We start from the raw sequence: 27117 nt of genomic DNA, 5'->3' as shown, positions 1-27117 counted from the left end.
ACAGAAAAAATCCTGTATTTGCGACTTCCCTTGGCACTGCACCAGAGAGATGCGTACTGACAGTGTTGCGCCCAACGACAACACTGAGATCAAGAATAGCACCCCAAGTCGTGTTTTTAGTCGAGTGTCTTTCCTGTGTAAAGCATCATGATGGGCATATTCGTGTGTGGATGCCTCGAGGGGAACGAACGTTATCAGATTACATTCGTCATCGTCATATGGGCCCTAAATCTAGCTGGTATGGGCATCCATTGGGTACTGAACAAGATCACCTTCAGTTCAAATGGCCAGTGATTTGGACAGCAGGCATTACTTTTCTGAAATGAAAATCGGTCACTGTGCCAGGTTTTCGAGGTCTCCGTGATTTTGCTGTCTAGAAGATAACACGAGACCTCATTTTGCCCATGGTATCCTGACCTGCTTCGACAGAGAGGCTGTTCGACTGCTGTCATGCCCAGCACATTCTGCAGGTGACTCATCTACTGAAAACATCGTATCATGAATTGACAAGAGACTGGCCAGGTCCCCACTCACCAGCCACTACGATTCATGAACTCTGGATTAGTTGAAGGAGCTTGGAATGACGTACACATATGCGACATCCAAGCTCGGTTGACTCGATACGCAGTCCTGTACACCTTCGACTCCTCTACAAATTTTCTGTACACCCTCGAATTCCCCACAAATTTAATCATTTTCCTACTACTCTGTACACTCACAACTTTAAAACTACGTATTTTATATAATTTTTGGTGTTGCATTTTTAATGGTCTGCTGTACAGTTTTTTTCGGCCTTGATCTCTAAACGATAAATTGCTCTACCACAGCCAAAGAGGTCCATCTCCTCTTAATTGCTAGTTTTGGTCCGCCCCGGGAGTTTTGTTCACCCGGTACCCGCCACATCTAGCGAGCGTTTCCCTATCCGCCGCCTGGAGAGGCGCCCGATGGGAGACTAGCAAACTCCACACGGGAAACTATATTTGACACAAGCAAGTTGCAGACATGGACACAAATACAGACAGAAATACAAATATAGAAGCATATGTACAGGTGCTGATAAACAAATACAAAGTCAGAGATGAATGCATAAACACAGATACAGATACATTAATAAATGCAGATGCAGTTACAAATACAAGAAGACATATACAGATGCATACACATCCAAAAATAGAGATGCAGGTACAAATACGAAAACACATGTGAGCACAGATACTTACTCAACTGTAATTGCAGACACGAATACAGAAACACATATAAATATCAAAATACATACACAAATAGAATCACAGATACAGTTACAGAAATACACATGCATGTCCATATACACAGACAGAGACAGCGATGCAAATACAAAAAATCATATGCAAGTGAAGATATTAAGATAAATACAGATGCAGATACCATTTCAGACACAAATGTACACTTGTAGATACTTACTTAAATACACAGATAAAGATACAGAAATACATATACTGATGCACATACATACACAAATACAAATTTATAAATACAAGTGCAGATACTAAGACAAATACAGATAAAGATAGAAATACAGATGCATACACAAAAATTAAAAACAAATATACAGGTCCATATGCACATACAAATACAGATACAGATGCAAATACAGAAACATAATAGTGACCTTGCGGTTCTAGGCGCTACAGTCTGGAACCGCGGGACCGCTACGGTCGCAGGTGCGAATCCTGCCTCGGGCATGGATTTGTGTGATGTCCTTAGGTTAGTTAGGTTTAAGTAGTTCTAAGTTCTAGGGGACTGATGACCTCAGAAGTCCCATAGTGCTCAGAGCCATTTGAACCATTTGAACCAGAAACAAATATACATGTCCAGATACACGCACAAATACAGATACACATACAAACAGACCAACGTTCCTGATGGAAGAATAACAAACGTCACACAGGAAACTTTAATAAAAATACAAAAAACATGCACAGGTGCAGATACAGGCACGAATACAAATACAGACACATGCATATGTACAGACACTGTTACACAAAAACAGATGCAGACGTACATAGAAACACAACAAACGTGCAGATAAGTTCACAAATACAGACACAGATACAAATACAGAAACACACATATGTACCCATATACACACACAAATACAGATATACATAAATCAGAAATACACATATACTGGCGCACATACTTACACAAATACAGATGTGGACAAAAATACAGAAATACAATACTGGTGACACACATACACAAATACAGATACAGATACGAATACAGAAACACATATACAGTTGCACATATATACGCAAATGTAGTCGCAGATGCTAATATTTAAGCAAACAGAGACGAAATGCAAATGCGTATTGAAATATCTCAGCCCAAGGCGTTGGCTTCTCCCGTGGTAACGACAGCGCTTCCTGCAGTGCTGGCGGTGTCTTCCTTAAGTTCGGTGATGCAACGTCCAGCGGGACCGTAGGAAGATGTGTTGCCAAAAATCTCAAAGATGAAGTCTTCTACGCAATTCACACAGCTCGCCGACGTATCGTATTTTCTGCTCGTCATCTGACTTGCATGAGTGCCGATCGTACTAACAGCATCTGTGACTTTTTATTGGGCGGCGATGTCGTTGGACTCGGCACGGACAGTGCTGGTATTCTTCCGTTTTTTCACTTCGCATAACTTTGACCCTCTCGAACAGTTGGCCTGGAACACTGCAGACTCTGATGATATGCCCTGACGTTTATAGATGCTCGATAATACCAAGCGCGGTTTCCATGGAAATGCCATTTGACGTCACCACTTCAGTTATTGTCGATTTATTATAAATCCATCCTCGTATCTCGTCATTGTGCACGTTTTCGCAAATAGCCAAACATGAAAAGAACAATGCGTCTCCAGGCTTTACATTAGCCGTGAACACCAGCTCCTTCTTATTTCACAGGACATCCTGGAAACTATGAATGAAGGCCGATGGCTGCAGCATTTATCGACTTCCAAAAAGCATTCGACTAGCTACAACAGTAAAGATTATTTACGAAAGTACGATAATTTACGTTATCGTACGAAATCGGTGACTAGGATGGGCATTTCCGCGTTGGGAGGACGCAGCATGTATCTTTGATGGAGAATCATCCACAAAGTAGAAGTAACTTTCGGTGGGTACCGAGGAATGTTTTGGGACATTTACTGTTCGTACTGAATACCAATGATCTGGAAGATAACATTAATAGTAACCTCAAACATTTCTCTAATATCCTAGGTATCTATAATTAACTACTGTTTGAAAAAAGGTGCACGAATATTCAGTCGAGTTTCATATGATTTTAAAGTGGTGCAAAGATTGCGCTGTGGTAGAGCGGTTCTAGGCGCTTCTGTCCGGAACCACGCGGCTGCTACGGTCGCAGGTTTGAATTCTGCCTCGGGCGTTGATGTGTGTGATGTCCTTAGGTTAGTTAGGTTTAAGTAGTTCTAAGTACAGGGGACTGATGACGTAAGATGTTAAGTCCCATAGTGCTTAGAGCCATTTGAACCATTTTGCAAAGATTGGAAACTTGCTTTCAGAAATGTTAAATTGTAAACTTCACAAAACGAAAAACGTAGTATCCTACGACAACATACCAATGAGTCATCCTTTAATTCATACAAATATCTGGGTGTAACAATATGTAGGGTTGTGAAATGAAACAATCACATGACGTCAGTCGCAGGGACCACGGAGACAAGACTAATTATGGCGCTCTATACGCCGATGGAACGGGAAGAAATGCCAATAAGCGGCTCAACGGGAAGTACCCTCTGTCATGCACTACACAGTGTCATGGTGAATACAGATGTAGACATAGTTTCGAAGTCAGTTTACTAAATGGACTTGTACGAGAATCTCATCAAGTTAGATGTACAGATTGAGTTATTATCTTACCTCATGTATTAATATCAGAACGCCTCCTAGGCTGAAGCCAGATTAGAACTCTCTGGACTCAAGAGGATTGCTTCCTGAGAACCAAAAGGTAAAAGGAGGGATAACAGTCTTAGTTAGTTGGCAACATAGAGAAAGTCACGTTTTATTGAAGATTTAGACACATAAATAGAAAAAAAACTGTTTGAAATACGATGCAGAGCACAGACTACATTAAGTTACGCACTATAACAGTATTCGTTGTTAAATATATTCCTGTAGCGATAAATAGAAAAAATAAGGAATAGATGTATATATTTAGAAAAACGAAAAAACTACAGCAGTAAAAATAAAAGATAGCTAGTAAATAAGGTTAAACGCTGTGGATCTGACTACACTATTATGTCACATTCAAATGATTGTAATTAAACTACAAGATGTAAATCATGACCACGTTTTGATCATTATTCTGCTGTAACGTATATTACACAATAGTTAAAATTTCCTGTTCTGCATTAAGTGGCTAATATTATGTGGAATGTTGTGAACCTTAGACAATGTAACTTATTAGAACGAAACAACTAAAGAAAAAAAAAATTCTGCTCTGAATTACTGGAAATGTGGAGATACTACTACAGAAAATTCCAAAACATTTCGTGGGTTAGTACCTGCGTCCTAACACTTGATGAAAAATAAAAAAGAGTGTTTGGTGCTATATTCTCGTCACAGATGTTCCCTTCTGGTAGAAAACTGTGCCATTATTTCCGAGTTCTGAAAAAGAAAGGCGGCAAGGATTAAACGACACGTTAAATCGAAATAATTGCAGAAGGAGCACAAGATCCAATATTGAAAGGGTGGGGAAGGGAAATGATCGAGGAGTCGTTTAAAAGGAACAATTCCGAAATTCGCCTTAAATCGATTTAGGAAAACAACAGCAATTAGTAATTCTGGATTTTGGGACGTGTATTTGAAGACTAGCCAGGACTAAAACGAGTCCAATGCCATAACGAATACAGATTTTAGGTGCAAAGCTTTATGCGTTGGGAGACAAATAGTTAAAAACACGTGAAAAACGAAAAACCCCACTGTCATAAATGATCCCAAATACGTCTCTGAATATGATGGTTTTATGGATAACCTAGCCTCGAATAGTAAAAAAAAACTGTGTACAGATTTCTTGAAGTTTCCTACTTGTTGCAGGTCTCACCTCTGCGAAGTTGTTCGATAATAAAAGATATAACGTGAATGTTGTAAATGATGTGTCCTGCAGTAGGTATATCCGTAAAACATTCATATACGGTACTAGCCGAAAGTTCACATGTAATAATGGCTGGCATCTGGTCCTATGCGTAGGAAGTTCCAGATTCATTTTCATAAATCACCGAAAACTCTGATAGCATTTGACGGCGTTATCGGTGTGATACCTATCGAATCAATCACGTCCGTCAAATATCTAGAAGCTAACATTCGAATCTAACAGGGACGAATGCTCTCACGATTCACAGGGCAACGATGCACGAGACAAACAATGCTTCAAACGGTCGGTTGTTGGAAAGCAAATTTTACTCATGAAAGAAGTCATTTATACAAATCTGGTGGAGTGGAATGCGTTCGTAGCAGCGGCAGGAAATACCACATGATGGAAGACTGACCATTTCTAAGCGCCAAGAGACGAAAAGACCACAAGAATGGCTCATACTTTGCGTGAAGCAGATTGCTTAGGATTACAATTGTGAAAATGTTTCCTTACAATCATACCTATTTCTTGGGCTCCGTGGATATGATTACAACATTTCTTCCTTCGAACAAACCGGATACGAACACAAGGATATAAAGACCAACGCTTTCAAAATACGAATGAGTGAATTCCGGCAATCTTATGTTACTTTATCATTGAGTTTTTAGTATCATCGAGTATTTAAACGGGGAACTTTGTGACTGTTTGGGCACAAAAAAACCGTTTTCTTTACTCGCTCGCGAACGTGGTGAGAAGGGTGCTATTTACTGCCACTAATAGCGTAATACACCCCTAGGCCAAAGTCAAATCGTTCTCGGACACTGACTGAACTATCGTACATCGACTCTCTCCATTACAGTAGATCCTTGTGGCACTGTTATCCTTTATTTTTCGTGCTCACATTCACATCTTTTCTAATATTCAGAGAGGCTTCCGAAGAGTTATCGCCACAGTTAAATGTATTTGTTTTTCCATCTTTGTCGTCGCTTGGATTTCATCGTACTGCTACTATGGGCTTGTTAGCATTGCAGCAATCTGAAATGAAAAATATTATAGTTAAACATCAGTGTTTCATTTATTGATTTTGCCCCACGCATTACTTCTAAAGATGTGGTCAGGTTTTCGCAGGATAAAGAAAACGTAGTAGGTGCCTCGTATTTGAAAGACATCCTGAACGTGAAAGACAATTTTCAGTTGCTGCTAATAAAAACCATGAAACCCATCTCCCAGTAAAAAGCTGGATATAACTTTTTTACAGGTTAGTGCTAAAACTAACGTGAACAGCAGTGAACTTAGTATGTAACGGTTAAGTTGCAGTCACAATTATGTGCACTCTAGCGTCGACATGGAGCTCATAAAGCTGTCTCGGAGACGAGTCGTAAGTTCAGTGATGGCGTTGCCAACCGCAGCGCCGTATTCTGCCTGTTTACATGTGTCTGTGTCTGAATACGCATGCCTATAGCAGTTTTTTTGGCGCTTCAGTGTATAACGCCACCACAGCAGCACTTTTGATGGTCACTTGTTCCTCACAAAGAAGATGGAGTAATCGTCGAAAGCTTTGAGGTTTTACCCCGAACTGACGTGGAAAGAAGTTCGAGAATGTTTCACACAACAGCGCCGTCGTGAAAGATTTCGTTCTCAGAGAAGAAACTAACTTAAAATTTCCTCTCTTCCCATCCGCCATGCATCCTTTGATATGAGCACCATTACATTCAGTAAGAGTATTTCTGTTTCTCTAGAATATAATGTTTTTGTTGTTAAAGAACTAAAATTTTCTTGTTAATTCTGTTGTTAATTTCCCATAATTGTAAAAAAAAAGGTTATGAACTTAATCAGTTTTCAGTTTCATGTTATATAGCTCATGATACTCCTTAACCGGAAGACGGTGAGGCGTAGAGCTAAACGTACCAATTGAAACTAGTAACAAGTGGACAAACAAATAAAAAGTTTATAAGTTCGCTCAAAGGTAGTTCTACACTATGTTGTGTGTTCAGAATTTTTTGCCCAACTATTATGGATGTAGTAGGAATTAACCAAATATTCATGTACTTTTATTTTCGATATAGTATAACTTGCGAATGTCTCTTGATTTTTGGAAATACGTTGGGTGCGTTGCAGTGGTAGCAAACACTGGAGCCAGTCAAATGTAAAGGATCAGTTAGCGGACCTATCGTTGAAGATTTATTATCTCGAAAATAATGTCTATAACTGCTTAGATATCTGTTCCACTGCGAGACAAGATGTCCAGTCTCAGCCTCGCACAATACTTTTTAGTCTGCTGATGGAATTAGGGAGCAGTATCTGTAGTGAAATCGTTTGCAGAGTCTTCCTCAGTATGCGCTGTTGGTGGTGAAATTCGTAGCCTTCCAGTTTTTCCTTCCATTTGGTCTAGCTGTCGCTGCCTGTGGTTGACAAGCAGTGATTACACCACATTCTGATGATGCTGTCCCGTTGTTACACACCCTGTGTTTCTTAATGCATTCTTTTACTGGAATAGGAATGAAACGAGGCACCAGTAGGATTTCTGATACACTGGTATTTTAGCTTATCTAGGAGAACGAGAATTGCACGGTAAAACATTTTTGACAAGTCATAAAAATATCACTTTGGAATATTTTGCAATTTAATTTTTTTTTATAATCTGGTTAGTGAACCGAAACGCGTAATTCCCGGTCGGGTCGGAGAATTTCTCTGCTCGGGGACTGGGTGTTATGTTGTCCTTACGTTCATTTCATCAAAATTGACATTATACAGGGTTATTACAAATGATTGAAGCGATTTCACAGCTCTACAAGAACTTTATTATTTGAGATATTTTCACAATGCTTTGCACACACATACAAAAACTCAAAAAGTTTTTTTAGGCATTCACAAATGTTCGATATGTGCCCCTTTAGTGATTCGGCAGACATCAAGCCGATAATCAAGTTCCTCCCACACTCGGCGCAGCATGTCCCCATCAAAGAGTTCGAAAGCATCATTGATGCGAGCTCGCAGTTCTGGCACGTTTCTTGGTAGAGGAGGTCTAAACACTGAATCTTTCACATAACCCCACAGAAAGAAATCGCATGGGGTTAAGTTGGGAGAGCGTGGAGGTCATGACATGAATTGCTGATCATGATTTCCACCACGACCGATCCATCGGTTTTCCAATCTCCTGTTTAAGAAATGCCGAACATCATGATGGAAGTGCAGTGGAGCACCATCCTGTTGAAAGATAAAGTCGGTGTTGTCGGTCTCCAGTTGTGGCATGAACCAATTTTCCAGCATGTCCCGATACACGTGTCCTGTAACGTTTTTTTCGCAGAAGAAAAAGGGGCCGTAAACTTTAAACCGTGAGTTTGCACAAAACACGTTAGCTTTTGGTGAATTGCGAATTTGCTGCACGAATGCGTGAGGATTCTCTACTGCCCAGATTCGCACATTGTGTCTGTTCACTTCACCATTAAGAAAAAATGTTGCTTCATCACTGAAAACAAGTTTCGCACTGAACGCATCCTCTTCCATTAGCTGTTGCAACCGCGCCGAAAATTCAAAGCGTTTGACTTTGTCATCGGGTGTCAGGGCTTGTAGCAATTGTAAACGGTAAGGCTTCTGCTTTAGCCTTTTCCGCAAGATTTTCCAAACCGTCGGCTGTGGTACGTTTAGCTCCCTGCTTGCTTTATTCGTCGACTTCCGCGGGCTACGCGTGAAACTTGCCCGCACGCGTTCAACCGTTTCTTCGCTCACTGCAGGCCGACCCGTTGATTTCCCCTTACAGAGGCATCCAGAAGCTTTAAACTGCGCATACCATCGCCAAATGGAGTTAGCAGTTGGTGGATCTTTGTTGAACTTCGTCCTGAAGTGTCGTTGCACTGTTATGAGTGACTGATGTGAGTGCATTTCAAGTACGACATACGCTTTCTCGGCTCCTGTCGCCATTTTGTCTCACTGCGCTCTCGAGCGCTCTGGCGGCAGAAACCTGAAGTGCGGCTTCAGCCGAAGAAAACTTTAAAGAGTTTTCCTACGTATCTGTAGTGTGTCGTGACCTTATGTCAATGAATGGAGCTACAGTGAATTTATGAAATCGCTTCAATCATTTGTAATAGCCCTGTACTTTTGGGATGACTATGGGCACGACCCGAAAGCCAATGAATTAAAAAAAAAAAATGCTGTACTGACAGAAAAATCCCACTACCAAGAAGAGGTTTTGTGAAATAAACGAAAGTTGAGAGGTGTGTTTCTACATCTGAAAGATGACGTCTATTCAAACTGAGCGCCAGTCGCATTAGAATGGTGCTAGTAGCATCATTATGAGGATGAAAATCAGGTTTGCTTTACATACGCGCTGTAACGCTCGTGAACGTTTAATTTTGAAACTGGACGTAGTGAGTTGATATTAGTCAATAATGCCTTAAAGACCACGAAACTGCAATTGTCGACAGCTCACTGAGCTTGAATGAGGTCGTGTAACAGTATAACTTGCGCATGTCTCTTGATTTTTGGAAATACGAGAAGCTGGATGTTTCTTCAGCGACATTGCGGAGAGACTTGTCAGGAATGTAGACACTGTACATGATTGCTAGCAGCGGTGGTCATGAGGACGTACGGTCGCAAGAAGACTGAGCTCCGGATTGCCACGCGACACTATCAAGAGGGAAGACCGTCATATTCGGCGTATGGCTGTGATGCATCGTACTGGGTCTTTTATTATTATTCTGGATTTACAATGTGAGTACATTTTTCCAGCACCTATTCTAGAGTACAGTAAGTCACTAATTATTGTTCTCCACTCTTCTCTATTTGTCCATAAATCTTCAGGAATGTTGTTCTTCCTCATTGCTGACTGAACTCCCTGTTTCCATGTATCAGGTGGTCGTCCCCTTTTTCTTCTTCCAATTGGTACCCAGTCGATTATGCATTTTGGTAGCCTATTTCAGTGATACATAAAAAAGGAGCGAAAGATGAGTGTAAAAATTATAGGCGAATAACAGTGACCAATACCTTCAGTAGATTATATGGAAGAATTATTAAATATTTGTTAGAACAAGAATACAAAGAAAAGGAGGCTGAAGAACAAGCAGGTTTTAGAGCTGGAAGATCAACAATTGATCATATCTTTTGCCTACAACAAATTATTGAAAAAAAAATGGTTCAGGCACAACCTATACATTTAGTATTCATAGATATAGAAAAAGCCTATGATAGTGTGCCTTTATTCAGTTTATGGAAAGCTTTAATATCAATAGGAATAAATCCAAGAATAATTAAAGCAATTCAAAATTTATATAAAAATTCTATTTCAAAAATAAAAATTGGTAAATATCTATCACATGGATTCCAAGTCACAAAAGGATTACGTCAAGGATGTAGCATCTCACCTACATTGTATAAAATATATACATAAGTAACTTTACAGAATTGGAAGAAAAAATGTCACGCTATGGGAATACCAATAAATGATAGAACAATATACTCGTTACAATTTGCAGATGACCAACTGATTATAGCCCAAGACTATGAGGACATAGAGTATATGACCAGAAAATTGATTCAAGAATATAAAAAATCAGGTCTAAATGTAAACATGAATAAAACAAAGTACATGGTAATTGGTGGAGTGAATGGAGACTTAATATTAGAAGAAGGGATGGGAACAATAACAGCTACTGAGGAATATAAATATTTAGGTGTGAAAATTACAAATGATGGGAAACAGGACAAAGAAATTAGATCAAGAATAAATTCTGGAAAGACGACAATCTCTTTATTGAATGGAATTCTCTGGGACAAACACATAACAACTGATAACAAAATAAGGATTTTTAAAACAATAGTTAGGAGCATTATTACATATGGTTCAGAAGTGTGGACAACAAAATGGCAACTGAAATCAAAATTATTAGCCACAGAAATGGATTTCTGGAGACGTTCAGCAAGAATATCAAGACGAGAAAGAATAAGAAATGAAGTAATCAGAGACAAGATGAAATGTAAAAATTCAGTTATTGATTTCATCGTACTGGGTCTGCAGCAGCAATTTGAGCAGCAGTTGGCACCTCAGTGACACAGCGAACTGTTACAAATCGGTTACTTCAAGGACACCTCCAAGTCAGACGTCCTGTAATGTGCATTTCGCTGACCCAAAACCACTGCCATTTGCGACTTCAGTGGCGAGAGCTTATTGGAGGGCGGAGTGGAGGTCTGTTGTGTTTTCTAATGAAAGTTGGTTCTGAGTGGATTCTAGTTAGTTAGTTAGTTAGAAGGAGGTCAGGTGAGCGCCTGCAACTAACTTGTTTATGTGCTAGATACACTGTACCTACACCTGGAGTCATGATCTGAGGTGCGATTTCGTTCGACAGCAGGAGCACTCTCGTACCCTGACCGCAAACTTGTACATCAATCTGCTTATTCGACCGGTTGTGGTGCCATTGTGAAGAGCCTTCCAGGGGATGTTTTACAACGGGAATACGCTCGCCCACGTACTGGTGTTGTAACACAGCATGGTCTACAGGGTGTTGACATGCTGCCTTGGCCTGTTCGATCACCAGATCTGTTTCCAGTCGAGCACATATGGAACATCATTGGATGACAACTCCAGTGTCATCCACAGCCAGCATTACACCTCCCTGTACCGACGGACCAAGAGCAACAGACATGGAACTGTATCCCACAAATTGACATCCGTTACCTGTGAAGCACAATGCATGCACGTTTGCATGTTTGCATTCAACATTCTGGCGGCTACACCGGTTATTAATGTAGCAACATTTCACGTTTTCAGTGGCTTATCTCGTGCTTACATTAACATGTGCTCTTGCAGTATGATAACTTAAATATATTACCTAGACAAATTTATTCCCAAAATTTCATTACTCTACATTAATTATTTTTTGATGTTGCGAATTTTTTACGTCATTGTAGTTTACATCTCGAGTTCAACATTTTAATTGCTCAATGACTGGACCGAACTGTTCTGTTTCCTTTTCTGAAGATACAGCTGCACTAATAACACAAGGAAATCACGTCTTCACCACAGTTAAAAAGTTCAAGTCAATCTAGGTCGCAATGGCTGTGCAGAAGATGGCCTAACGTGGAGAGCTGAGTCAAATCGATTTTCGGACTGAAGAGCTCAATAACATCAGCACATTGCAACCATGCATTTAGTTGGTGATCTTTCTTTTCTTCCAATGTAAACTGAAGAAAATATGTCATCTCACTTTCACCTGGTAACTATAATTTTTAAACAATTCTAACGGTATGTTATCGGAGACAGAAGTCATTCAACATACAGTATATCTCAATGCTGCTTCTAGTTCTTGCGTTTCGATAGTGTTGATGTCGCCGCACGTAATGTAATTTCACTCTCATTAATCTGCTTCATCTACATCAACCCACTTCATCTGTGTTGTATCATACCTTTTCATAAAAGGAGAGCCATTTCGGTTCTAGTATGCTATTTAGCGATATACATTTTTTTCCCTAGATAACGTAAGTATTTAATTATTTTACGTGTAGACGATTGTCTGTCATGAGATCATATTTCAGGTGCGCAAAGAAAGACACCAGTGTGTCACAATAGACTTTTTGCAAACCGTTTTGGCATTATCTTTTATTAAAATTCTGTAGAACTCATGAAAGACCTGTCTTTTGTTTTGTAGAAATCGTTAATAAGTGTCTTCCTCCTTACTTATCGCTATTTCTAAATTTTCTCCATTTTTTTCCTTTTAATCTCGTCCCTAATGCGTCTTCACATGCTGCCTACAGGATCCCTGTAATACTGAGCAATTCTAGCTGTATACTTTCACTACTGGCAATTATAATGACCTCCTGTCAGATTCTGCTTCATAAAACTATCTTCAAAGAGACTTGTATTGAATATGTTCTTGGGTTTGTGTGACGCATTTGCCTAACGTTTTATCGCTCTTATTTTTTAGACTAACAAATAATTATCGGAACATATTTCACTACTTCTGTAAACAAGACAATTATATAGTGAATGATCGCAGTCCTCCAGCCTCCCACGTATATTTGTTTATCCATTCGTTGCGAATATTTATTTTATTCTTGGGTTTGTGTGACGCATTTGCCTAACGTTTTATCGCTCTTATTTTTTATACTAACAAATAATTATCGGAACATATTTCACTAATTCTGTAAACAAGACAATTATATACTGAATGATCGCAGTCCTAAGTTAGTTAGTCGTTCTCTAGATCACATTCACGACAAACGTTATGATGTGGAACGTGTCAACAGAACGAACACAGAACACTTACACACACATATATATAAAAAATAGTATTTATATTGCTGTATGCTGGCCATTTACATTTCATTCATTACCAATTACCTCTACTCAAGAATTCCTTTAGGGTATAGAAGGAATTGTTAAGGAGAAGTTCTTTAATCTATATCAGAATACATTTCTGCTATTTGTTGGACATTTTATTTCGATGGGTAGAGTTTCAAAGAGTTTTGTAGCTGCATATTTCGTCTCTTTCTGTGGCGAAGTTTCAGTAAAGGGTAATGCAGAAAAATTTTTCTTCTAGTGTTGTGGATATCTCTGTTACTCTGAAACTAAGATGGGCTGTTGACAGCAAATTTCATCAGTGAATAATTGCAAAATTGCTTAAAGAGGTTACCTACTAGATGTACATGTGTAAACTCCACACATAATTCTAATTTCCGAAATTTTTTGTTTGAAAACCCGTAAAGCTTTTTAAATAAAACAGACTTAATTAACGTTCCTATATCTTTGTTCTTCATGTCTACGCATTTATTTCTCAGTATTTCACCCTAGCGACGTGCACGTTTCTCCCAGTGAGAAACCAGTGTGTTGGCACGGCCACATCACCCCTTCATCACTATCAACGTGAAGTCCTCGAAGGTGTTCTTTAAGTTTTAGAAGCAGATGAAAATCTAATGAGGGCTAAGTCGAGACAGTATGGAAGATGATTGACGGCAGTGAACCTAACACGTCGGGTGGTTACAGATGTCCCAATGCTCCTATGTGGTCTGGCATTGTCATGCTGAAAAAGAGGGCGCACCATTTGTGCACGAACTCTTCGAATTCGTACTTTCAGTTTTCTGAGGGTTCTCCGAGCTCTGTCACACACGTTGAAGTTAGCACTACCGTCTCCCTCATTACCAACACGAGCAACACAAGGTCGCACATTACTGACGTTGATACAATTATCACCGTACACAGCTTTCTTTCTTCTATGGATTTCAATTGGAGGCACGTTTTCTGCGGTGGGAAACGCGATTATACCACACTGTTTCTCATGCACTGTCATAATTACGTCACACATCGCCATGTTACACGCTACATTTCGAAGCCCTCTTAGCGGCAGAGGGCTGCGACATGCATCAGCAAGGCGGGAAAGACGACCGAGAAATATGCCTGGTATGTCATTCCTTGGTCGATATTGAGAACAGAATAAAAGATTAGGAAGCATGACTTTTCAGCACGCCCTCGTAATACTTTCGTGTGCCTCAACGGCCTGTTGCAAATCTTTCAATTGGACGCCACTCGGCGACTTGTGTGTTTCTAATCTACCTCAGTTATACAACCGGGGGAAGGGGACGTACAGTTTAACGTGAAATCTGAACCAAGTGCCGTTTCTGGCGACTCCTCATGTCGTTAAGAGAAGAAGGCTAGGTTAAAACGTGTACTGATAAATCCCTCATCCAGCTGGGATTAAAGCCACGACCATTCGGTTTCCAGGCACGATCTTTACCACCAGTGCAGATGACTGTAAACTGTCAGTCAACTTTTAAGTGCAGAAATTTTATTCATCAACCAAAGAAGTCAATTACTGCCAGCCTTATTATACACATTTATGTCAACCGAGGCCAAGTTTCCTCAATCCATTGATTGATGCTACATGGGATATGTGACTGTCTGTACAGTTCTGCTAAAGAGATTAGTAAAACGATATGAATATGTTAGTAATTATCGTTTACTCCTGCATATAAGCTGTTCCTCTTTATCTCTGGGTCAATTACTTTCCACGTTCAATGCACTCCATAGTGATTTTATTTTGTTATTCTTGATGTGACTGACTCCTTTTCATAACGAAGAGAGTTATGTGGACCACTTTCCTCAATATTTACTGTATACGTTATATTACACTACATGAGTGGGATCAAAAATGTTCTAGAAAGATAGATACGCAGTTCTCTATTCATTCTATAAGATACCTTTCCTAAGTAAGCATCAGTAAAATGCGAATTATTTTGCGAAAACAGGTTTCAAACTAAATTCGTTATAAGTTGATTAATAAATGTAGTGTATTTTTCGCTTCTGCGGAGAGCAATAGAAACGTCTTTCCAGTTCACATATTGGAGAATTCAACTTAAATACATCAATTTTGACTTATTAACTACACTTCTGTACTCAGATTTAATAGATTTCACAACGGGATCAGTTTTAATTCTTAATGTATCAATATCTGACAGTCGATTTACTCTTGGTTGTGATATATAATTTTAATTTCTAGAACTGTCTATCAGTGCCTCATCAATGGTTATTTTGAAGAATTTAGCTACACTAGTCGTAAATTTTGTGATGTATACTAAGTTCAATAGAAATGTTGTGCACAGTAAAAAAATTTATTCAGGAAATGCGTTTTAGGAAAACTTATTGCTCCTCTTCTAGTTATCTGGGTAAAAAATGGACCCCGATAAGCGTAAGGCTTTCTTGACAATATCTTCTTTCCTTCCAATAATATCTTTCTTTCACTCTTATTTTTCCTTTGCTCCTTGGTTGGTAAAACTTCATGTGTACTTCCTACCTGCTTCTTCTGGTATGTCTTAATGTTTTAAAAGTGAGTATTCACAAGATACACAGCGTCTTTCCAAAAGGAAGTCCCACTGGGAGGTATCACGCTTGTATTGATCAGATGGACACGACAAAGACCGTGTAGCTCTCCGTTCAAAAATCATCGTTTTATTAGTCACATCGACATTTTTTGACATCGTGACATCGTTGTGTTTTTAAGACTAAGTTTTTGTTATAATTGGTCGATGATATATTTGTAAAAATTTAAATTAATGACTTCTAATCAAACTGATTTTCTGTGATTTATTGGGTCAGTTGTGCCACTGGATTCGTGATCTCCTGTCAGAAAGGTCACTGTTCGTAGTAACTGACGGAATGTCATTGTGTAAAACAGAAGATATATGACGTTCCTCAACGAAGTATTATAGGCCCTCTGCTGTTGCTGATCTACATATACGATTTAAGAGACAATCTGAGCAGCACTCTTAGGTTGGTTCTGCTGTCATTTACCACAGACGACTAAAAAGGTTTGTACAAGATATCTGCGAAAAGTGACAATTGACTCTTAATAATGAAAAGTGTGAAGTCATCCACATGAGTGCCAAAAGGAATCCGTTAAATTTTGGTTACACGATAAATCAACAAATCTAAAGACTGCAAATTCAACTAAATATTTACAGTTACGAATAACGTACGTTGGAACAATCACATAGATAACGGTGTAGGTAAAGAAAACCAAAGACTACGATGTATTGGCAGAACACTGCGAAAATGCAAAGGGTCTATTAAAAGACTGCCTACATTACGCTTCCATGTCCTCTTCTGGAGTACTGCTGTGTGATGTGGGATTTGCACCAGACAGGATCGACGGAGAACATCAAGAAAGTTCAAAGACGGGCAACTCGGTTTGTACTATCGCGAAATAGGGGGAGAGCGCCACGGATGTGATCATGTGAACTGGGGCGGCAATCATTAAAATGAAGGCGTTCCTCGTTGCACCAAGATCTTATCATGAAATTTCAAACACCAACTTTCTCGTCAGAGTGTGAAAATATTTTGCTGGCGCCAACCTACATAGAGAGGACTGATAATTATGATAAAATAAGAAAAATCAGAGCTCGCACGAAAAGATTTTAGTGTTCGTTTTTCCCGTGCGCTATTCGAAAGTGGAACGGTAGAGAAACAGCTTGACGATGGTTCTATGAACACTCTGTCAGGCACTTCATTGCGAGTTGCAGAATAATCATGTAGATGTAGATGGGATGCAGGAACAACAAAATTTAACACAAGTTAAAAGAGCGATTCACTTAGAATTTTTTTCAGGGATGTGGCATGTGAACCCAGGACACTTTTTTCTTTTTTCCCTTCTTTATCTTCTTTTATTCTTGAATATCCCGAATGTCTTTTAATTTGATTTTGTATTTTGGCCAACGTCGTAATCTTTGCTGTTGACGTGCGTTAGAAAGTCCGTGATAAATAATTTGTTTATGTTTTTTAATTATGAAATGAACCATATTTGCTTTTAACCAACTGACTTTGTTACTTTTGGTGCGAGGATAAAGTTTCCGTTGATATTTACACCGTCTGTATCTGAATGTTGGATGAATTTGTTCTTCCCATTATCGCTCACGTATTTTCAATCCATAACCAGTTACCCGGATTTCCTCCACATACATACCAGACTATCTAACACGGTAGATGTTTGGGGGTGCTACTGGCGTCAAATGTATTTCATTTGGCTTTTATTTTGTTGCACTTGTCCTACCGGTTTTCTTGTGCCGACAAGTCCTGAAACCACCGGCAAGGAATTTATACTGTACACTCTTCCAAATGCTATCTCAACTGAGATTTTGATATTTTTAGTTTTGGCACCTCAGAGTGACTAACAAGAGACAAGCAAGGACGGCCCAGGCGCCGTATAGGCGGTATCTTTTTTTAGAGACTCTACAATGAGCCAGTATTCTTTCAGTGCACCTCCATTCGAAATTTACCTCTCCCACTATAAAATTCAATTTTCATCTCTTGCCCGTTCAAACTGTCGAGCTGCAATATCTGAATGACGTCCTACAAATTTGCAGATACATTGTTGATATCACAGTCCAGCGTGTGCCCAGTACAGCTTATTAAATCAAATTCACGTGGCTGCCCCTAAGCAAATGGTGATTATTCGAAGTCTCACAATAGTTCTCACGAGAGATCAGCTCCATATTAACGATAACATCGTCTGCGAACTACCATGGCGTTCTGATGACGTGTTGTAGTAGTTGATTCATACAGGATGAACGTGAACTAGCTGTACGACGTTCAGGGGGTCTTTCCTTACAGGAAATGGAACAAAAATGTTCATCTGAATGTGTGTTCGAAAATACAAACTTTTTATGGTAGATGGCGCAATAATGCTACACCATACCATTTGCCATTGCAAGGCTAGCATATTCCCTTTTGCTCCCATCCAGTTAGAGCAGGATCGCCCTAACTGTGCCCCTGGGGCGCCAGCGCCCGCGATCGCCCGCGATCGCCCGCGGCCAGCGCCCCGGGCGAATTCGTATGTTGCTGCAGTGGCCGAGCCGTGTCGTCTAGCTGGCCGTGCATACCGCCCGCCGAGCCTCGCCATGCCGCTGTACGAAAATATTGCAGTAGATAAAAATTTATTTTGCGACCACACATCGCTGTCCTTTTCAGCGGAACTGGGGGAAAACGCATCTAAAGTCAATCTTTTTTGTTAGTTTTTTATTTGAGTTTCAATGAATGAAACAATAAATTGTTAAAGTGATAAATGTGTTTTAAAAATAGGATTGTACAAAATTAATTGTATAGTCTTTTTTGGCGTGGTACGAGCAGGAAACAGGTGGGCCAAGTTTGCGCGCAAGTTACAAATGCTCGCTGAGAATTGGGAAAGCAGGGAAACCCTTTGCTGCTGGGAATCTCATCAAGGATTGAATGGTCGACTCGGCGGCTTGTATTTGTCCACCAGACCTCACGGAAAAATTTGAAAAAATAGCTCTTTCACCTCAAACTGTTGCTCACAGAGTGGAAGATATGGTCTCAGATATGGAGCAGCAATTAATGGAGAGAGCGGCAAACTTCATTTCACTCTCTATCGCTCTTGACGAGTACGCGGACATTGCGGACATATCTCAGCTCGTCATATTCATTCGAGATGTCGACGACAATCTGCGTGTCACCGAAGAATTTCTCGATCTTATACCATTAAAAGACACAACCACGGGTTTGGATATTTTTCTAGCTGTGGAAACCGTGTTAGAGTCAATGGGTTTAAAATGGGAACGCCTGACCAGTGTAACAAGGGAAGGAGCCCCTGCGCTACAAGGGATACGCACTGGATTTCTGAGTTACATGAGGTCAAAAATGGCTGAAGTTGGCTGTTCCTCATTCGCGACAGTCCATTGTCTGATACACCAGGAGGCACTTTGTGCGAAGATTGTCAACATAAAAAAATGTTATCGACACAGTTCTTCGAAAGGTAAATTACCTTCGCTCGCATGGACTCACACATCGCTAATTTAAAGAATTTCTGGCTGAGATCGAAGCGGAATACCCGAACATCCCCTACCACACAGAAGTAAGGTGGCTGAGCAGAGGAAAGGTGCTTCATCGGTTTTTCTCCTTGAGGGGCGATATAAATACCTTTTTGGAAATAAAAGGACGTCCAGAAGAATTACTTTGTGATCCTAAGTGGGTGGCGAATTTGGCTTTTTTGAGTGACCTTACTGGTCATTTAAATGCTTTGAACATGTCACTCCAACGCGAAAATCACTATGTCGTTGATTTAGTGCAGACGATTCAAGCATAAAAAAAACTTATTTTGTGGGAAAAACAATTGCGCGAGAAGAATTGTGGACACTTTCGTGCACTAGACAGCATTTAAGAAGATGTGGATTTTTCAGATTGTGTTGCAATCATTTGCGAATTACAAGAACGGTTTGAAAACAGATTTTTGGAGATAAGTGAGCTTCAATCGGCCTTAGATATATTTGTTCGCCCGTTTTCCCTTCGGCATAGGACGTCTCACAAGTGCTTCAACTAGAGCTGATTGACCTGCAGTGCGATATCCGCCTGAAGGTCCACTTTCTCATGTGTAAAACTTAAGATGACTTTTACAGCTGTCTTCCACGAGAGAAATATCCTCTTTTGCACAAGCACGCGGCCTAAGTTCTCTCAATGTTTGGTTCCACGTATATCTGTGAGCGCTCTTTCTCTCTTTTTAAGCTTGCTAAAACTAAGAACCGTTCATTATTTGGCGATAAAAATTTGACTAATTCTTTGAGGTTATCAGTCTCAGGGAATATTGTACCAAACATTGACAAAACCGTTTCCTCGAAAAAGAAAAAAGTGTAAAATGTTAATTGTCTTCTTTAACAATGTTCACTGTAAGAATTAGAGCTTTATAACCTTAATTCTATTTTTAATAAGTTTTCAAACTTCGTCGGTTAAAATTATTACGTACAAAGCAGCAAACTAAGGATCTGATTTCTAAACTCTGAAAAGGGATACAAAGAGATGTAGCCCGAAGTATAACAAAAAATATTTACTTGTAACTGCTAACAGTAAGAATCAGACTCTATATCCCTTACATAAAGTTATTTCTAAAATAGAATATTTATGACTGTAGTTCATTTAAGAAACTGATACAATTTTCAAAAGACGCCAATTGCACATATGACGAGTATGCATGTGCAGTACTAATAGAATGAACCTGTGGGTCAGAAAATAACTAAGATGTTCTTCGATTCTTTTTTTGGATATTGTTGTCTAAAGCTTTGCGTAGTAATTCTGCCACACGAACACTAGTTGTTACCTAAACGGTAAATGGTTTGCTTGTTTTACCGCTCATCGGCCTCTCTTACAGAGGTGCGCTCCCTCTGTTATTTTGTTTACGTTGAATCTGACTGCGGGACAGTCCAGCGCAGAGCAGTGGTGTGCGGTCTCACTCGCTCCGCAGCTCTCTCTCGCTCCTATGCCGACACTAGCGACACACGGTCGCGGACGGGGCGCTGAACTACACTGCCTGGCGCACGTGGGGCGCGGGCGCGCCAACCGGGCGCAATTCTTGGAGAGTCACATCCAGTGTGCGATTTGTGCTTTTACCAGTGGGGGGGGGGGGGGGGGATGTCTTAGGAGGTTAGTATAATTATATATGTTACTAGCTTGGATCGTGGCGTTACCCATGGTTAAACAGTTATTTATAAATATATGTTAATGCCGAAACTCACTATTCACGAGTATGCACTATCAGAAAAGCCACTTTGTGGGATGTTTTAGTAAACCGAACAAATTTAGATCTCTCCTGAGTTGATCAGGAACCATCATGTCTCAGTTTTTCAAAAATATGGACAAGAGAACTGGACTTTCAAGAAAAGCTCGAAAAGCATTAAATGAGGAAGCAACCCGACGTACGCGAAGAATACGGCCTAGTTTTAATAGCTGCAAGGATAATTCTTGTGAAACACGTTGTAGTAGTCTGATTTTTGGGACTTCGAGAAAACACAGAATATAAGGAATCTAAAAAAAAAAACCCTGTATATGGTATACATCTACTACATCATTCATAACATCGTGGACAGCTAATTTCATTTTGTGGTTCATACAATGAACGACAGTTAAATCCTTATGTAAATGTTTATCAGTAAAATCTTCCGGGCTAAGTTGCCGTGGTCGATCTGTAGAACTTCTTCTTCCTGACGTTTCGTTCTCAACTACGGAGAACATCTTCCGAGGTGAGTCGACGACTGGCTGTTAGCCGTGAAAGCCTACATGGAATGATTCCTTATGTAAATGACTACGCAGTAGAGCGGCTACACCTTTGTAAGGTGCAAGCGTTGTTGACCCACCATCTGTTGCGATACCTACAAGGTGGTTTTTTAGTTCATCATTTGTAATGCCATACTTTTCAAGAGCTGCTAACAGTGTGCTGGAAATGCATTCCCCTGTCCCACTTTCTAATTCAACAATGTAAAAAAAAAAAATAATCGCAAGCAACTTCCTCAAAGGACAAACATATATATATTATTAAACAAGTTTTATTGGAAACCGTTGTACTTTCGTCCATCATGATACAAGCTCGCAAGTAAACGGATGATGCACTTTAGATGAAAGCAACAATGACAACATGATAATGATGATTTAGTTCTAAACGTTTTGAAATGCTTAACTACTACATGCATGGAGAGCTGCATCAAATCAGTCTCTGGACTGAAGACAACAACAATAACTACTAGATAACACTTTTTCAAAATTAATAAGCAAACATATTAATAGTAAGACTGTATTAAAAACTTTCAGTGTTCGGCTCCACAAATTTAAATTATATGTAAAGTTTTACCCCAGTGCGTGGGAAATAAACATCCCAGGTTGGGATGCATAAACTAAAACCAGAGGAGGGGATGGTCTGATGTAGAGAGGGGCAAATCCCCTCCCCCCCTGCAAATCACACACTGGACACATCAGAGCACACAACTTTATACCCCTCACTGCTTGGAGGATAACTTGGGAGGAAGACTCGAGTTTGACATCCTGTCGACATAGTGGTCACTAGAGACAACAGCAGTTTAGCAGAACCTCGCGAAAAGTAAAGCAGAAAGGCCTGGCGATGTTTTGAACGCCATTCTACTCGGGTAGTTAAAGTGACATAGCCATCGACTGCAAATGTCAGCGGGAAATTTCAGCAGCGGGCCCACTTTTCAGCCCATATCCACTCTACTTGGGCACCTCAGTCGACAATGTGCCAGCAGCGAAAAGACAACTGACTTTACAGCTGGGCGTACAGCCTTCGATCTGTTACGAAGTTTCATCTCAGTGAACGTGATGCGGTAGAAATTGTTCGGCCTTGGATGTGTTTACGACACTCTCCGTCATATCTTATGTCTCGCGTGTGCTAATGCCGTGAAGGTCACAAAAGCACGTGTATTGAACTCAGGATAGTAAGAGAGAGATAATGGCAGTTTTACATTTTTATCCGTTCCGTAATGCGTAAGTGGCTAGAGCTGTAGACCACATTACCCGCGAAAAATGAAGATGCAGATTCCAGCGCAGACATAGGAGCTGTTGAAACGAGATAATACTCAGAGAATTGACTGACCTGTCCGCTCCCCCGACTTAAATCCCGTCAACTACATGTGGGACGCATTGGGGATACGTATTGCTCCACCATCCAGCAGTTATCAACCATTCTGATGGAGGAGTGCAGCGCCCTACTACAAGAACAATTTACCAACATTGTAGCCGGCATGGGAGCACTTCCCAGGGCATACATTGTCCTAAGTGGTGATCACATACCCTATTAAGAACCATCGCGCTTCTTGTAACGTCCAGATGATGGTTACAAGTCATGGTAACTTCAGTGTAATTATTGTCTTTCTATTCTTCTTATTGCGTAATCCTTTCCGTTACCTTCCGTTACACTGTAGCAGACCTTTAAATGTGTGGTTAAGGTTTCATCGAGCTATGTTACTTGGCAGTAACATATAATGCGAAAGTTACTTTTGTCCTTACGTTTTGCGCACCAATGTTGATCGGTTGGACGCAACACCATTTTCATTTTTTACTTTTGTAGATATATGCATTTCTATCAACAATGAGTAACAGTATAACACCTCTCTTCATGATGCATAGCTTTAGTTTTTCGAATATGACGTAATATGACACCAGTGGCGGATACAGAAAAACCTTCCCAGTCCAATCGACCGAACAGAGCAACCACGGTTTGCGCTGTATGCGCCCGCGCATTGTCTTGCAAAATGATAGGTGGGTTGCGCAGAAAGTGTAGCCACTTCTTTCGCAAACCTGGTCGCAGGTGATGCTCCAAAAACTAACAGTAGTACTTTGCACTGACGGTCTGCCGTGGTGGTCATCAGTCCCCTAGACTTAGAACTACTTAAACCTAACTAACCTAAGGACATTACACACATCCAAGCCCGACGCAGGATTCGAACCTGCGACCGTTGCAGCAGCGCGGTTCCGGACTGAAGCGCCTAGAACCGCTCGTCCACAGTGGCCGGCTGCCAGGCTGTATTCCCGTAAGTTATTTGAAAATATTTTTAGTTACCAGGAGATACTGACTTTCCATCTCCTACTCTAGCACACAGGGCAGGTACTTGGGTAACGTAACTCGTCCACTTGCTGGGTTTGACAGTAAGCAGATGGAAATACAAGGAAAGTGGACACCAGTCATTAAGTCAAATCAAATGGCTCTGATCACTATGGGACTCAACATCTGAGGCCATAAGTCCCCTAGAACTTAGAACTACTTAAACCTAACTAACCTAAGGACATCACACACAACTATGTCCGAGGCAGGATTCGAACCTGCGACCGTTGTAGCAGCGCGGTTCCAGACTGAAGCGCCTAGAACCCCTCGGCCATTAGGTCAACCACCTTCAATTGAATGTTTGTGTGCGTGTAATGGACTCCAACGAAGAAATCTGATGAGAATGTAAGTTAGCAGAACAGCCGCGCGCGGGTATCCACGCGCCCTAAGGCGTCTTGTCACGCTCCGGGCGGCTCCCACCGTCGGGGGTTCGAGTCCTCCCTCCGGCATGGGTGTGAGTATTGTCCTTAGCGTAAGATAGTTTAAGTTCGATTAAGTAATGCGTAAGCTTAGGGACCGATGACCTTAGCAGTTTGGTCCCATAAGACCTTACCACAAATTTCCAAAAAATAGCACAACAATAATGACTAATATTACGCAGTTTCATTACTTAACGCTACGTACATATAAACGTTCCAGGTTCGATAAAGATCGTCGCAGCGATGCACCATGTATACGCTGGAGTAGCGTATGGAAAAAAGTTCGTGTCAAATATATATGGTTTACATGTGATATTTTTGTAGCGTTGCAGCAACAACCGCAGACCCGACTTTGCAACCCATCGAGAGGCGTGGAGGCAAGCCACCTATGAAATACTGCTGCCATTGCTAGAATACTGTTGGCAGAGCTTGCTGCAGTAATATTGTCTGCTATAACAGTGGACTGTCACAACATGGCTGGTCAAAGCGATTGTAAATACTCGCCACTCAGCCCTTATATTCGTATTAGAACTGTTTCTGGGACTCCTGGTCCAATGTTGGGCCAAACAGCTACAAATCACCTACTGTTCCCATTAAGATTTGTTTCAACTGACCAGTATGCGATTAGATTATTAGGATTTTATAAAAATTGCTGCTGAGAGGCCAACGGTCTACAGGTATGGAGAATTTTATGTATGCTAACACCAGTGACAATGTTGCAGAAGTCTTTCACTTATTCGACCTACACTGTTCTCGATGCGGCTGATGGACTTAACAGTGGTAGACCATCTACAGCGCACACTATGACAGCGGGGTTACAATACGATGGCAGCCAAACAGTGTCCAACTGCCCTTGTTGAAGAAAATGATTGCAATTTGTTAATGTTGTTTGTCAGTTCTGATTTGGACTGTATAATGAAAAGACCTATGCACTTAGTAACCTACGAGGGTTGGAACTTAAATAGTGGCAACTATTTATTCGCAACCCATACAAAAGAGTTACACGTTTGCACCTGTTACTGTCCTTCAAAGTAGTCATCAGCGCTGTGTAGAACCCGTTGCCAGCGATGTAGAAGGCGTAGTATACCGTTAGCAGAGCCCGTTCTGTTAAAAAAAGAATGTCGTGTGACTAGGGCCTCCCGTCGGGTAGACCATTCGCTGGATGCAAGTCTTTCGATTTGACGCCACTTCGGCGACTTGCGCGTCGATGGGGATGAAACGATGATGATTAGGACAACACAGCACCCAGTCCCACAGCGGAGAAAATCTCCGACCCAGCCAGGAATCGAACCTGGGCCCTTAGGATTGACATTCTGTCGCGCTGACCACTCAGCTACCGGGGGCGGACGCCCATTCTGTTGATGGTGCGAATGGAGAGGTCTAAAGTTAAGGTGATTCGCGTGTACGACTGCGATGGTGTTATCCTAAGGCTCGGCCACCGCGGCCGGCAAAAGGCCGCAGACTTTGGTGCCAACTCGGTATTATCATCACTCACCCGGTGCACGAGTGGTCGATAGCGCAAAGCATGTCTGATCTGTCTTTCACTGTAACCATTCTGACGAAAGGTGACCTCAAGATGGGCGAATTCGACTGACAAACTCTCAGCGTCTGAAATGACGTGGACCCCGTTAACGAAGCTACAAAGTACCCATTCGTGCTGTGCCGGATGGTGACAACTGTCAGCCTATAGATACAAGTCAGTGTGAGGAGGCTTCCTATAAACGGCGTATCCCAATGAAGCGTCAACCTCTCTCCAGACTAACGCATCAACGAAGCGAAAACAGCCATCCTTTTCCACCTCCATCGTGAAACGTACATTCGGACAGATTTAATGCAGCTGTTCTAAAAACTCGTTCAGACTCTCACTACCATAAGAACAAACAACAAAAGTCTCGTCTTCGTACCTCAAAAAGTACTCAGGATTCAAAGCTGCCGAGTACAAGGCACGTTCCCCAAAATCGTGCGTAAAGAAATTGTCAATAATAACTAACAACAGGCTTCCCACTGCAGCTCCAGTTCTCTGTTCGTAGTACAGGCCACTGAATAAAAAGTAAGTGGAAGTCAACAAATGTTGATATAGATTTTTGAATTAAATACCAAACCTAAACTGAATTAACCTTAACGAATCAGGCAGAGGAGCGAGAGTGAAGAGAGAGACCACATAAAACCCTAGGTGCCGAACTACAGGCGAGACGAGGTCACCCGGCTGCATTCCCGTAAGTTATGTGAACATTATACTTACACCGGGAGTAACTCTGGTAAACAACATTTGCTTGATAGATTTTTTATTTTGCCTCTGGACTAAAAGTTATTTGGGGTTTTCAAGACAAATGGGACATCCTCTATAGGTAGGTGTCCAGGCCATCGGGAAGAGCTGTGTTTTGATATCGGCGTGACGCGTTGTTTGTCGGCCTCAGACAGCCCAAATAAAAGCGAAAGATATTCACGCCGCGTGAGGCCTGCATCAGCTTGTTTCAGCCACGATCGCCTGCCTCTAGCACTTACGCCACAGCAACTCTTATCACTAACCCCGCCTCCGAAGGCGAGGTCGTTAAACAGCGCTAATGTAGTGGTGCTCGGCCTGGAGGATGCTGGCTCGAATTTCGAAAGTTGTCACTAGGTTGGGGGACAGCGGAGGGTAAGGAGAGAGTATGCAGTGGTGTTTGAATGACGAGGGGAGGAGAGGTGGTGGCGGAAAGATTCTGA

The sequence above is a fragment of the Schistocerca cancellata genome, chromosome 5 (assembly GCF_023864275.1).
Source record: "Schistocerca cancellata isolate TAMUIC-IGC-003103 chromosome 5, iqSchCanc2.1, whole genome shotgun sequence".
NCBI lineage: Eukaryota > Metazoa > Arthropoda > Insecta > Orthoptera > Acrididae > Schistocerca > Schistocerca cancellata.
The sequence above is the reverse complement of the archived record's forward strand: the minus strand, read 5'-3'. Positions refer to the sequence as shown.